A 5,895-nucleotide genomic window follows, 5' to 3' on the forward strand; every position below is an offset into this window, starting at 1 on the left:
ACCTAAAATGCTCACTGGGTGTTTTCCTCTACAAGTCAATTTAATAAAAATTATCTTATCTGATCCTCCCACCAAGCACCTGGTGCAGATGTGTTTTAGTAAGTTAAAGGGACAGAAAATAAAACTAAGAACCTGAAACCTGATCTTTTCATTAAGCCCCTGAAGTGCATCTAATTTGTTTGAAAAATTAAAGCGAATGAGAATGAAAGCCTAAGAGGGCAACTGTGCATAGATTTTAAGTTTCTGGTTACAATAGACTTTGTTACAACTTGGATGGAGGTTTACAATAATAAACTAGGACAAAAAAGGATGATAAAATCCAGGACTCTGAATGAAGCATTATGCTCGCTCCATCTTTGGATGTCTCGTCCTAGTGAATCATAATATCAGGAAATGGAGCCCCCAAAACTAGGCCATTTAATTAGCCACCTAAGGTGATTTTGATCAATAGTCAAATTAGGAGGCTACCATCTAAAAGAGGGTTGCTGTGTTCTGGGATAAAGTAAAAAGGATATGACACATGCTGGCAGTCCAAATGGAAAAGGGAAGAGGTTTGTGAGTACTTTTTCATTTACATATCAACAAATATTTATTAAACATGCATGATATGCCAAGCCCTGTGCTAGGCGCTAGGAGACAGCGGTGAGCACAAGAGGCAGGGCCTTGCTGCTCCTGAAGTTTACGCATGGAATAAACATCTTAGGGGCAAAGGGAGCATGTGACGGCAGACTGGCTGAAAACAAGAGCGCGCGGACTTCATTTTGAATTACTCCACCATTCCTCACGCTGCAGGTTCGGAAACTGGGCCTTCCTTTACGTGGAGAACCTGCAAAATGTGATGAAACCTGTTCCTTTCAATGCTGGTGGGAGTGGGTTTCCGCTGATGGAAGGCGATATTGAATTTCAGATAAACTCTGAAAAATGGGAAAGGGAGACAAGGGCCTGGGCTGGACACAGGCCTGGAAAAGCAGGTATATCCGTCCTCTCAATTTTTGAAGCCATGTGAGTACACGGCTCGATCTAGAAAATGATGCTACAAAGGAGACAAGGCTGATGATAAAAGTTTCGTCTTTTTTACTCACAGATAAGAAGCAAAGCTAAGCGAAGAGGTCCTTTTAAGCAAAGACAGGAGCAACAAGGATAGCAGAAAGAATAGGATTAGGAAAATATACCGTTAAAAACCAAGGAAAAATCCCAGTGTTGAAGATGAGGTCACAGAGAGGTCAACGAGCCCGTGGATGGGGGCGGGGCGGAGGATAGCTATTTGAGTCGGTCACACTTCACATTGGTGAGAGATTTAGGAAGATGGGACATGGAAGGGGGGTTTCAGAGGGCGTGGCAGTAAATAGGTGGATACAATTTAAGGCCACAGATGTAGCTGCTCATAAGGAAGAAGAATTAAAAAGTTGCTCATCAACATCTTCAGTGAAAATTAAGAAGATATATATATAATTTGTGAGCATTACAGAGAATTAGAGCAAAAAAAACCCAAGTGGAGGAGGGAAGTCACTGAAGATTATGGAGAGTGGAGCATTCTATAAGTGGGGGAGAAATGGGTTCAGAAGAGTTCTAGTAATTAGGAAGAACAGGGACATTTTATGTCATTTTATTTAAAAAATAAAAAGGAAAAGAAAGAAAGAAAGAAAGAAAGATTACCAGAAGCAATTGTTAACTTTTTCCTTACATTTACTTGTGTTAGGCTCTCAGCGTAGGCGGAGGTCATTTTCCATACCAAGCAATGCCATGCCAGCCCCCAGGGAGAACTGTCCAGTCCATGTAAACGTGCTGCTCCGTGCTTCCCCAGGTGACCATCGAACCCCCTCCATATTTTTTCCACCAGGTGGCAATGCCCCCTTACTGTTGAAGAGCTGAACACTCAACAGGAGGGAAACAGTGCATACTTGAGATTTCTGGAGAAAAAAAAAAAGCATTCTGACAACTGTCTTTGCTTAGAAAGTTGACATTTTCATCCCAGTTGCCTCCTGGAAAGCCCATCACAGATCCCAAATCACTGGTTCTACACAACCAGAGCAGAGGCCCCCAGGGAGGTGACAGGGGGCTTCCTACCAAGAGCTCACCTGATGTCTTCAGCTCAAATGGAGTTTTTCTAGAAAGAAGAAAAAGAAAAGGTTTTTTTCATAATCTGAAACTTTGGGAGCCCCAGACAAATAATAGGAACTCTGAGACACTTGCAAGAAAGAAAGGATGGGGGATACAATTGATTAAGAAAGACCACAAGAGCCTGACCAGGTGGTGGCGCAGTCAATGGAGCATCAGACTGGGAGGCAGATGACCCAGGTTCGAAACCCCAAAGTCGCCAGCTTGAGCGTGGGCTCATCTGGTTTGAGCAAAGCTCACCATCTTGGACCCAAGGTCGCTGGCTGGAGCAAGGGATTACTCGGTCTGCTGTAGCCCCATGGTCAAGGCACATATGCGAAAGCAATTAATGAACAACTAAGGTGTCGCAACGAAAAACTAATGGTTGATGCTTCTTATCTCTCTCCATTCCTGTCTGTCTGTCCCTATCTATCCCTCTCTCTGACTCTCTGTCTCTGTAAAAAAAAAAAAAAAAAGACCACAAGATGATGGAACAAAGGGAAAACTCAGAGATTCATAAATATTCCTTAATTAATAATCAGTACATATTTGTTGAACAGATGAAGGAGAAAAAAAAAGAGATAGAGACCTTTATAAAAAATGCAATTAGGATCCAGTGCTCCACAAATTATTGGAAGTATAAATGGAAACTTGTTTTAAAATCAAGTTTAAATTGTAGAGTAGGACAGGGGTAACACCCCCAAATGGCCTATTACCTGTTTTGCAAATATGGCTTGGTGGGAAAGCCACACTAATTCACTCACATGTTGTCCATGGCTGCTCCCAGGTGCTACAACAGCAGAATTATATATTTGCCACAGAGACCCTCTGACTGGTAATCTCTAAAATACTATTTGGTCCTTGACTTTAAAGTTTGCTAACCCCAGGAGTAGCTTTTTAAGAGCATGAGTTTGGACCAGGACCAATTTCTGCCCCAGTTCTAGCTTCATGACCTTGAACAAATGCTCTGGACTAAGGAAAGCCCTGTTTTTGAAACAGTGTCCTACTGGTACATGACAATCATTATCCATCAGTATCTTTTACTCTTAAACTAAATGAAAGGTGAGATTATGTCTTTGCTTCCTATAATCCCTCAAACACCAAAACCAAAATTCTTTGTCATTTACAGAACAATGGCTGGGCACAAGACGATCTTTTTTTTATTATTTTTTATTTTTTATTTTTTTAATTCTAGTGAGGCTGCTTTCTCTCAGTGTCATTCTCTGATGGCAGAGTCAAACTTTGGGTGATGGCATTTGGCATGAATCAATGCCTGCTGTGCTTGTGGCTGTCCAGGTCTGATTACTGTCCACAGTTCTGACCAGGAGCCTGGCTCCTGAACCTCACAAAAAGCACTGGAAACAAGACAAGCAGAAAGGAGTTGGGGCATGCGTCCAGAGTCTGCCCTCCGTGTTTCTGACCTTGGCCATTGAAGGTCCAAATCTGGCTTGCAAAGCATGGAAAGATGGTTTTGATGGTTCTCATTCTCCCTCCTAACTAATCCAGGTCTTAGCCGCCAGTAAGGCCCTTGGCAAACACCTATAGGAGAAGTGTCTAAATGTAAAGTGTGAATCACTGGAAATGGGAACCCTGTCAAAATAAAGGAATTAAGTTCATTAAAGGTGTGGTGGCTTAATTTGCAGAGCCAGCACATGATGATCGGGGCTGGCACCCGGCGCGGCACCGGTACAAACCCACCCAAACTTGGCAGAGGAAATGACCCCACCAACCGGCCTCTTGGCTTTCCCTCTAGATTAAATGTGCTTAAATGAGTAAAAATTGGATTTGGACCACGGGCCTTTCTTGTCTTCTCGATTGGGCTTGCGTTGTGTCAACACCATTAGGACAGAAAGCAAAAACAAGTCCGCCCGTGGGGTGGAGGGGTTGACATCCGCAGGTGACAGAACCCGCTTCTAATGCCACGGGATCTCTGGGAGCTCTGTCAGCCCCCGGGGGGATTTATGTGCAGACTCTGTAGACCCAGGTTTCCAAGGCTGCATTTAGGTCCCTGCCTCTAGACAGAAAAGTTAAGCAGGTTTCCAGAGAAAAAGACCCGAGCTCCAAGCGAGACAGCTCTGGGCCCTTACGACCACAGTAGTGTGGCACAGAATCCATGGGTAATGGGGGAGTTGTGACAGTGGCTCACCCTTTGACACCCAGACCTGAAAGCCTAAATGAGGTTGATATGGGCATGTGGCAAGATGTCAACACACAATGTATCTGTTACTTCGCATGAGGAGCAGAGCTTTCCCTGGTCATGGGAGGGGCAGCTGTACCCGTCTCAATGGCTATGTTCTCATATCACTTCAGTAAGTCTGAACCCTATTTACACAGTTGGATGTGTTCCCAAGAAATACATTTAGCGCTTGTCAGAGAGCCAGGGGTAGAATAGGAGAGTGACCACCATGCCCTCACAGAACTTAGATTCAGGTACAGGAGATGGTCTTCCCAACAGACTTCTACTGTCATCGGAATAATGGTAACTAGAAAATAAGGGCAGGGTGCTAAGTAAACAGAGAAAGAAGTCAAGGAAATTAAGTAATACTCCACCAAATGGGGACGCTGGACCTGGACCATCAAGGACATGGCAAGAGTCAAATGTCCTTTTATTCTCTGGCCCTCTGCTCCTCACTGTTTTTCCCCAAAAAGATGCACTTAAGAAAATAATAATAGCTACAGACAGTCACTCTTCTCTCCTTTTCTTAGCAGTGCTGCTGTGGATGAATTTTCTAAAAATCCAGATGAAACAAGCAAAAGTTTGGGGAAAAAAATATTCAAGGTAAATATTATAGCTGTGTTCCATTACATGTGGATTATTTCCTTGACACTTTTGTCTGTTAAGTTAGAAATACACAGTGGAGGCCCTGGCCGGTTGGCTCAGTGGTAGAGCGTCGGCCTGGGATGCGGGGGACCTGGGTTCGATTCCCGGCCAGGGCACATAGGAGAAGCGCCCATTTGCTTCTCCACCCCCCCTCCTTCCTCTCTGTCTCTCTCTTCCCCTCCCGTAGCCAAGGCTCCATTGGAGCAAAGATGGCCCGGGCGCTGGGGATGGCTCCTTGGCCTCTGCCCCAGGTGCTAGAGTGGCTCTGGTCGCGGCAGAGCGACGCCCCGGGAGGGGCAGAGCATCGCCCCCTGGTGGGCAGAGCGTGGCCCCTGGTGGGCGTGCCGGGTGAATCCCGGTCGGGCGCATAAGGGAGTCTGTCTGACTGTCTCTCCCCGTTTCCAGCTTCAGAGAAAAAAAAAGAAATACACAGTGGAAACATTGTATAACACTCCCCCCTCCACCCCCTATATCAGTCGTCTTTAGAGTTACACCTGAGCTTTATTATTTAAGATGTGGGGTTTTTTTTTAATCGTTTGCTTTTTTGTTTTTCACAATAAAATCTTTACACTCAGATTTATTTAGGTATCTACGGTCCCCAATTATCATTTTGTGATGCCTTGCACACCACAGCTGGCCGAAATAATATTTCCTAATCAACTTTAAGCCAGACGAAATGAGTTGCAAAAGGTTATTTTCTAGGTAATCCACTCAGTAAACATTCCCCGAGCGGCCAGCACATGCAGTGCGTAGTGCAGTGGCAGAAGAAAAGCAACGGCGAGCAAGACAGACCCTGAGTTTCACCCTCTTCGCTGACAAAACACAGACGTTTTATCATGATAGTGACAGTTATTTTAAAAAGCCAAAAAAGCTTTTCAACTAAGATGCAAAAGAGGAAGAAAATGCAATTAGCTGGAAAAGTAGAGATGGGGGGAAGAATGGGAAGGGCAGAAAGGATATCCAATGGAGAGAGAAGG

At 44.5% G+C, this 5,895-nt stretch overlaps 1 non-coding gene across 1 annotated transcript; it reads left to right on the forward strand.

The window, feature by feature from the left end:
- The first annotated feature begins 4,958 nt into the window (after positions 1-4,958).
- On the forward strand, positions 4,959-5,034 carry TRNAP-GGG (transfer RNA proline (anticodon GGG)). Its single transcript has one exon. It is a non-coding gene; the product is annotated as a tRNA-Pro (tRNA).
- Positions 5,035-5,895: the final 861 nt, after the last annotated feature.

This window comes from Saccopteryx bilineata, chromosome 6, assembly GCF_036850765.1.
Source record: "Saccopteryx bilineata isolate mSacBil1 chromosome 6, mSacBil1_pri_phased_curated, whole genome shotgun sequence".
In the NCBI taxonomy this organism is placed as follows: Eukaryota; Metazoa; Chordata; class Mammalia; order Chiroptera; family Emballonuridae; genus Saccopteryx; species Saccopteryx bilineata.